Raw genomic sequence first — 8,399 nt, forward strand, 5'->3', positions numbered from 1 at the left:
CATCTCCATCCTTTTGTTCTTTAACCTTGACTTTCAGCTTTTAGCTCAGCGTGACACTTTCATCTCATCTCTCAATCATTGGCTCCAGTTTCTTGGCTCAAATCCCCCCCCCCCTCAATGAGTGTGTATGTGAGATGAGCAGACACATAGCACAGCAAGACCTCTTTGATTCCGCAGCAGAGACCCACAGCGAGGCTGTACATTAATTGGTGCTTCTGAGCCGTTAATTTAGGCGAGAACGTTCAAGGACCCACGTTCGTACAGCAACAGAGGCTGAATCCTCAAAAGACTCCTTCACTCAATCATATCTGCTTTTAACTTTCAGCTTCACCAACCAACAATCAATGCATGTGAAGAATGACAGCAGGTCACAGTCTCCACTCTGTCTGTCCACTTCGCCAAATTCCCTGTGCTGACTGCCAGAAAGCTGGAATTTTCTTCTGTTTTTTTTTGTTTTTTTCAGCATGACTGACTCCCTCAGGTCACTGAGCATGTTTAGCTGTTAATTACCTCAGAGCACAAAACAAGTGGCAGAAAAGTGACCAAACATTTACAGTTTTTGAAAGTACAGTCAAAATCTTCCAAACAGAAAACCAACAGAGACCATGTATAGCCACAACAACTAAAGCTGCAGCTCCAGCAGTAAACAATTCTGTCAACGGCGGCAATGAAATTGTTCTCATTTTATTTTTGCAGCTTCTCTGCGACCATAAAACGACAGGATAGAGCCATTCAGGCTGGAAGTTCCCCTAAGAAATGAATCAGCTATAAAACAGCAGCGGGATAAAAATAAAAAAAACAGTCTGGCCCACAGGGCACAGTTTCTTCAGATTCACGCTGTGCTGATGCGGGAAATGATTCAGGATGTGTGTGACCAGCATCCCCTCTGCATTGTCTCCCACCGTACTGTAGTTAAACTGGGTCTTATTAGTTACCTACTTGGTGATCATAGCAGAAGAGTTGAACAAAGTGTGTATCTGATGCCATTAGAGAAATAATGTTGCTACTTATATCATGTCAGGAAAGAAAAATGATATAATTGTGTTTTGGCTGCAGGAGGTGAATTTGCTGCTCTATTATTTCGGTTTGTGGTGGCTTGTTTCTTAACTCTGAGTGTGTGTGTACTTCCAGTAATACAAACCCACACAAGTATGTGTGCGCCTCAATGTACCAGTGTGTATTCATGTATTCCGGGTGGTATATGGGACCGGCCTGATCTGTCCCTGCCAGACTGTGGCCCCTCATTAGTCTCCTGTCTTGTTAACAAACCGGGGCTCTGCTGACACCGAGGCTTCATAAGAGTCCACCAATGTGTGTGTGTGTGTGTGTGTGTGTGTGTGTGTGTGTGTGAGAGAGAGAGAGAGCTATAAATGCAGCTTAACACTGACACACAAGCAGGCTGTGAAAGATTCAGCTCACACACACTTTTTCTTCGTGTCCAGGAAGTAAAAGTCGGTGTCTGTCACAAACACGTCTGCCTCTCTTTTCATCCCACACTATCACTTGTGGTCCGCTGCCAGCAGGATGGAGTTCATACTCATGGAAATGTGTCTCTTTCTCACTTCTGCAGAGAATGGAACCATCCCCGGTGTGTCTACCTTATTCAGATACAGCAGAGACACAAATGCAGGAGCACACTCCCCCTGTGGAGGTACAATAAGTTGACATGGATTGCCAGTTTCACCGACGAGGGGAGCATCTTTATTCAACAGCCACTTGGCCTTTGGTGATAGCAGCTGCATTCTTTGTTCCCGTCATACTGCGCCACCTCAGGCTTACACGACGTGATACCGCTCCAACTTCTCCAAGACATGCTGTCACACTTAAAGGGCAGAGACAAGACAAAAAAAAATACTGGAACCATAGACTTTATAGACTTGGAGAACAGAGAAGAGAGAGACTACCATGTGGCTGCCAATGAGAGCGCGCTTTCATTTTTAAAGAAAAATGAAAGAGACCTTATTATTGACTATATCGAGCTTCCTGCTTTGAACTCTCTCAACTATCCTGGATGCTTCTTAGCGTTGCTCTGGATGTATAAAAAAGCCATGTAGCAGACGGAGAGATGAGAGCAAAAGGAAGACAGGAGTGGGAAAACAAGTGATTAAGAGATAAAAGGGAGTGAGCAGATGACGGGGGGATGAATAAATGGCCGAGGTGGTCCTCAACTTTCATTTTAATAAGGGGGCCAAATGACCCTTGACCCTTTGTGAGGCAGTGCTAGCACCTTAGTGTGGATTCAAACTGCCAGACTTCACGAACCCCCATTGAAGGCATCTGGGCCTTGAGATTTAGGTGTGTTTTGTGTGTAAGTGTTTGAGGGCTTGCAGGGTCACCGGCAAATGTGTTTATCCTGCTGCCATGGCAACAAGAGCTCTTGCCTTGGGCAAATAACAACGAGAAAAGCTGTATGAGTGTGAACAAGAGAGAGAGAGAGGCAGTGTGAGGAGAAGGTTTAAAAAGGTGAGGTGTCTGATTTAATATAAGTTTTCAATTCATACATTTCGAGAGCTGTCCTGCTCTCCTCCCTCCCTCACTTCCTCCCTCTTCCTCTCTCACCCCCCTCAATCATCGGGCCCTCCTTTTCACCTTCTCTTTCTCCCAGCTCCACATGCTAAGTGGGAACATTGTTACGGTCAATTTGTCCCATTCAGGGTCCCAGTGGGCAGTGCCCCTGACCTGACAGGCTGCAGACAGAGACCACACTGCCTGAGAGGCCTTGACATCAAGGTCCAGAGGAGAGGGAGGGGGAGTGGGAAGGGGAGGAAGGTGTGAGTGAGGGGGGGGTGAGAGGTAATGAGGGGAGCAGTGGTATGGAGGCAGAATGTGTGAAGGAAAACAAGCATGGGGAAGGGTTGTCGAAAAAGAATGACAGAAAAATGGAACAGGAGGCTGGGGTTGCCAGGTTTGAGACAATCCCCCAGACTCAGCCACTCAATAGTATTTCTTACCAGTCCATCAGCCTTGAACTAAACTAATTTTGACATTGACAGCCCAGTTTCTAAAGAGGACACTAATGTAGCTGCCACAGTTTGGCCTACACCAAGAGAATCGAAACAAAGACGGACAAGCTCAGGGGAGGCAAATGGAAACACAGGTGCTCCTGGAGCAGCATTGAAATGTAATTAAGATCAAATGTTTGCTCTCATGACTCATTCCTGCCACGGACAAACTTCAGCCAAAAGGTACATTTTCTTTCGAGATTTGCAATAAATCTCCATACCTCCAGAGGTGGAAATCGCAACAAATGGTCCTGATGAAAACTGTTGACAGCATGTTGATTCAAAAGAATAATAAGGTCCCCGTTTCTTGAAAAGAAAGTCTACTTTTGAATTATTTAAGTTAATTCATCTCTGTGTTTTTGGGTGAAAGGAAAAATGACAGCAACGCTTTCTTAAGCCGACGCTGTTCATGGCTGGATATAAAACAACTAGATACAGTGAAGGAAATGTTTTTAGGGGAAATAACACTTCATCTTAATTCTCATGTAATTCTCAAGTAAATCAGCAACTGAAAGGCACTTCTAACTCATCCCCTGCCGAGGTACAGAAGAGTTAAAGGGTAAAACGTATTTAGAGTGAAGGTATGAGTAATTTTTGAGAAAGAGCAAGAATTTAGAATTGAAGTGACTTTTAATGAGTTCTTCCCTGTCATTTTTGTAAGTGTGACTATAAAGGACTTGGTTTGAGAAGGTAATTCTAATAAGAGAGCTCTTATTGTAAAGTGACATTTCCACAGTTTCCAGTTTATATTCAAGGTAAAATCCATGTTCCTACATGTTCTGCAATCAGATTCTCAGACTCGGAAAATGAGTCAAATGACAAGGTAAGAAGTTCTCAGGAAACTGAAACTCTGTCTGACTAATCTATGATGTTTTATTTCTCAATCGGAGCTGTGAGGGGCCCAATAGGTGACATAACAACCCCTGCAGGGTGCAGCTTGGCGGTGGGGAAAAGGGATTAAGTCATCGTGTAAAGGCACCTGTTTTTTATTGCATATGGGCACAACACTTGCTCCGAGGCGAGGGGTGCAGAGCGGCTGTTGGCGTCACAAACGCGGCACAAACAGGGCACCCATTCAAGCGATGCTGGACGGTGCTGAATCACACTTGTATAGTGCACAGACAGACTGACTCACAGACACACACACACACACACACACACAAAGTCTACACAAGACAGGAAGGCAAACAGACACAAAGTGATCAACAAAGTCTCTTATGTTTCTCTCTGATCGACATGTGCAAACTCTCACCCTGTCTTTCTTTCGTTTCTTAACGATACACACACACACACACACACACACAGACACACAGACAGACAGACACACACACACACACACACAGACACACACACAGACACACACACACACACACAGCCGATTCTTCAAACTAATTGGCAATGCAGACTCCACAGTGAAGACAGCGGGGATCTGTCAAGCACAAATGTGTATGGCGGGATGTTGCCGATCTCCCCAAATTAACTAACTTTATAATAAATCGCTGGGCACTGCTAGCCCAGGATTAGCCGTGCTCCAGTGAGCAGTTTGTTAAGCTGTGAGGAGAAAAACATCGCCAAAAATTGACATCAGCGCGGGGACTGTACAAACCCCCCGCCTGGTTTTCAGGCCACACATTTAGCCTTGCTTTCTGACTTCTCCACTGACATAAAATCCTGCTCCTCTACTTTAAAGTATTGCTATTTGGTGTGCTGGGGGTATCTCCACTAATCACTTTTAGTACTCAGGACATCAGGTACACAGTTCCTTTGAGTGCCTTCCTTATGTTCGCCCAACATGTCTGTACAATCTTGCCCCCAAATGAGTCATCTCTTTTGGCAGAAGTGATGCTTCCTACAGTCTGGTTAATTATATTCTGTCGAAGAAAACATTTATACCCCCCACCCCCCCACACTTTGCCTGAAGGGGGAATTTAAGGATTTGAAGATCCTTAATATAAAATCTGAAAGCCCTATCATCAGAACAATCTCTAACGGAGTACAATCTTGAGATTTTTGGTTAAAGGACCATTTATAATGTTTTTTTGTTTTTTTTTGGCAGATTCTGACTTCAAATGTCTAAATAACTTTCACAGGGATTTTGTCCATGACTTCAGAGCAAATTAAAATGAGATCCAATACAATAAGAAGATCAGAGATCATATCAGAAAGGTATTTCCTCTGTTGTCTACTAATTTATTCACTCTGATAGCACTTCTCTTGTAATTACTGCCGGTTTGACAGGCCTACAAGGGGATGTCAGCGGATGATAGGGGAAAAAAAGGGCAACAACTCCTTCTCTGTCAAGCTAAAGGTGCTGCAAGATGTGGTTTATTATCCTCTCTTGTTTCAGGTCTCATCGACACCGTTATCCCCTCTATTTGTACTGTCAAAGTGGTCTGAAACCAGATGAGGATGCAGCACTTTAGCCCCTGATAAGCATCTGTACAGCAAGGAGGAAGGCTCTATGTGTAACCTGCTGCAGCACCCCTGAGCCCTGGATGTCAGAGCGAGTGACAGTCCAGAAGAAGAGGCATTAAAGAGGCTCTTGTCCTCCAAGGCTGACTGACACAGCCAGAGAGAGACAGAGAGGTCCTGCTCCTCCCTTCGCTGCACTGGACAAGAAGCACTGTCTTACTTTCTTTAGATATATCTTACTCTCTCTCTCTCTCGTTCCTCCTCACACACACACATTTGGGCTCATTATAGGAATGCTCTGACCCTTGGGGACTTCACTCACTTCTCCGTCTCTCTTTCCAGTCCACAAACCTCGGGGCGCTGGACAAAAGGCAGCTTGAAAGGCAATTTGAATTTGAAACAGGGGCCACAACAAAAACACACAGCTCCCAAATGGGGAAACTTTAGGAGACTTGGAGCCAGCTATTGAGAGTTAACCGTCCAACTCGCACAAAAGAAAAGTGCAAAAATGTGATTCTGACACTATCCAGCCAAGCAGCTCTGTGTACTGTAACGACAGCAGCTACTGCAGAGGAGAGAGGGAGAGGAACAGGAGAAGGATGGTAGAGCCTGCAGGAAGGAGTAGTGGACACCAGGGGCCCGACGGGAAGGACAGTGGAACATGCACAACCTCTGGCAGTTAAAATGTATAAGACAAACAAGACACACAGAGGAGAGCACTCTCAGACCAATCATTAGACACATGCAGTGTCCTCTTCTAAATTCTGCAACAGCAACTTACAGTAAATAAAATGAGGTTTTCTAGATCCAAAAGAATTCTCTCAAAAAGGGCAAACATTCTTATTGACACAGCAAGGGAAGTCTCAGATCTCTCATATTTAAGAGTTTCTCAATGAAAACCTGACAAGTGGCACTGACAATAACAATCAAATGTACAGTAACGAATGACCCCGGTCAATAGGCAACATAACTCTCAGCCATTTTCAATCAAACGCTGGGAGACTTGTCGATATCGGATCAATACCTGAATGGTGAGGTGCCTAGTCAGGGCTGCGTGTTTGGCGCGTGGCTGCGAGCTACGCAGTATGAAATTGAAAATTATACAATGAAATCTGCTGTAAACAGCTAAGATGCGGGAGAGGGGCTATTGTGTAGGCTATTGATTGGGTGCGTTTTAAACCAACTCACACAATTCAATTATTTGGGCTAATCAAAGGCAATACAAATCATCCACAGCATCACGGCGCGGCAGAGACCGTTCCCGGAGCGCACAAAAAACCACCACCACTCCCACCCTGCACCCACTCCGGACAGCTCGGATCACTTACCTTTGATTATCTTGGGTAAAAGGTGCCGTTTGAGTAGGTTGTGTGTCCCGCGGGATACAAAAAAAAAAATCCCAGTGTGATCCGAGTAGAGGACCTTACCAGATCCCGTGCATGGCTTTGTAAACTACTCCTCCTTGTCGCACCTGTCTCTGGCAAAAAACTGATCCTGTACGCCGGCCTGACATCCCTATGACAACTGTCTCAGGGGCTGTGTGTTTCTGCCCCCTGCTAGTTTGCAACACGTACACACACACACACACACACACACACGCGCGCGCGCGCGGGGCACCACCTGTCCCCGGTGCAAAACAACCCACAAAGAGCTTCTATGTCGCGCAACGACACATGGCATTCCCCGTCAGTCTCTGCAGCAGCAGCGGTACTCCCGCACGGACAGCCGTCCAAGTAATGTTGAAGGAGTCAATGATGAAAAGCAAAACGCAGTAACAGCCCATCAAGCGCACAAAGCCAGCTGCAACGTTTGGAAATTACGTCTGCCGCCCTTTCGTAGCTCGCCCAGTTGTGTTATCAATCTCTCGTCCCCACAATAGTTGCTCTATTTTGCCGCTGCGCACGACTGCTGCTCTGTCATTGCTGCGTCTTTTCCACCCCGGGTTTGACTATAGGAAGGAAAAAAAAACTGTCCTTCTGTCTGCGTCCACACAGAGACAGGTTCGGGATCCAGCGCATGGAAAAGTCCCATTCATGTGGTTATAAAAAAAAAAAGATAGTTCCCGTTCTTTGAGCCGCTCTCAGGAGCTGTGGGGAGGTGGGAGGAGGACCGGAGCGTTTGTCTTCCAGCGGGTGTGTGTGTGTATGTGTGTGTGTGTGTGTGTGTGTGTGTGTGTGTGTGTGTGTGTGTGTGTGTGTGTGTGTGTGTGTGTGTGTGTCTATGCGCGTGTGTGTGAGCTGTACAGCATCTCCGGCTCTGCTCCCCGCTGTCATCCACAAGAGACTCCTGAAGCTTGTTAGTGCCAAAACCTGAAGCAGAATTATGCAGCGACTGGAATGGAATTGATTAATGACTAATTGGGTTCATTTTGGAGCGGTATTATTCCTGAACATTACATTATTATCACGTTCAAAAAAACGCTCATTATGGGGGGGGGGGGGGGGGGGGGGGGGGGGGGGGTGTCTGTGGACTTGCCGTGGATAAGACACGGTGCTGGCCAAAGTAGCTTCCCCGGGGCGCATAGATACAGTATGTCATTGGAGGTTTCGTAATAACACAAATGACAGAGGGTTTTGAAAGGTTGAAGGGATACTGAGTAAGCACCTATCATATGAAACAGTATACGGGAGACAGTCAAGCCACATCAGCCAAACTGAAAATAAAGTTAAAAATCGACAAAGGCGAGGGAAATTTCAAAACATAAATCATTTTGTAACGTTGTTTTTGTCCTGTGATCAAATTGTATTCATTTTAATTATTTCAAATGTTGTCCGTTTAATTATCCAGGAGGTAAAAGCAACCACAGATTGGCACTTAATATTTCTTGAAGTAGAAAGTTGGCATACAAAATATATCTAAATTAGAAACATTCAGCCATCAGTATAGGTGAGAAATGTGTCAATTTGAATTGATGTCATGTGATTCATACACAGATATACTTAAGAGCAGTTTGATTCCAATCCCAAGAAGACCAATTTCCTGCAA

General features: G+C 45.3%; 1 protein-coding gene across 1 annotated transcript in view; it reads right to left on the bottom strand.

The window, feature by feature from the left end:
• sema6bb (sema domain, transmembrane domain (TM), and cytoplasmic domain, (semaphorin) 6Bb) overlaps positions 1-7,645 on the bottom strand; it is a 121,927-nt gene extending 114,282 nt beyond the window's left edge. Inside the window, exon 1 of the mRNA XM_061033280.1 lies at positions 6,743-7,645. The gene's annotated coding sequence lies outside the window, so the exon portion shown is untranslated. The remainder of the gene's footprint in view (positions 1-6,742) is intronic.
• Between the last annotated feature and the right edge of the window lie 754 nt (positions 7,646-8,399).

The sequence above is a fragment of the Labrus mixtus genome, chromosome 3 (assembly GCF_963584025.1).
Source record: "Labrus mixtus chromosome 3, fLabMix1.1, whole genome shotgun sequence".
Lineage (NCBI taxonomy): Eukaryota > Metazoa > Chordata > Actinopteri > Labriformes > Labridae > Labrus > Labrus mixtus.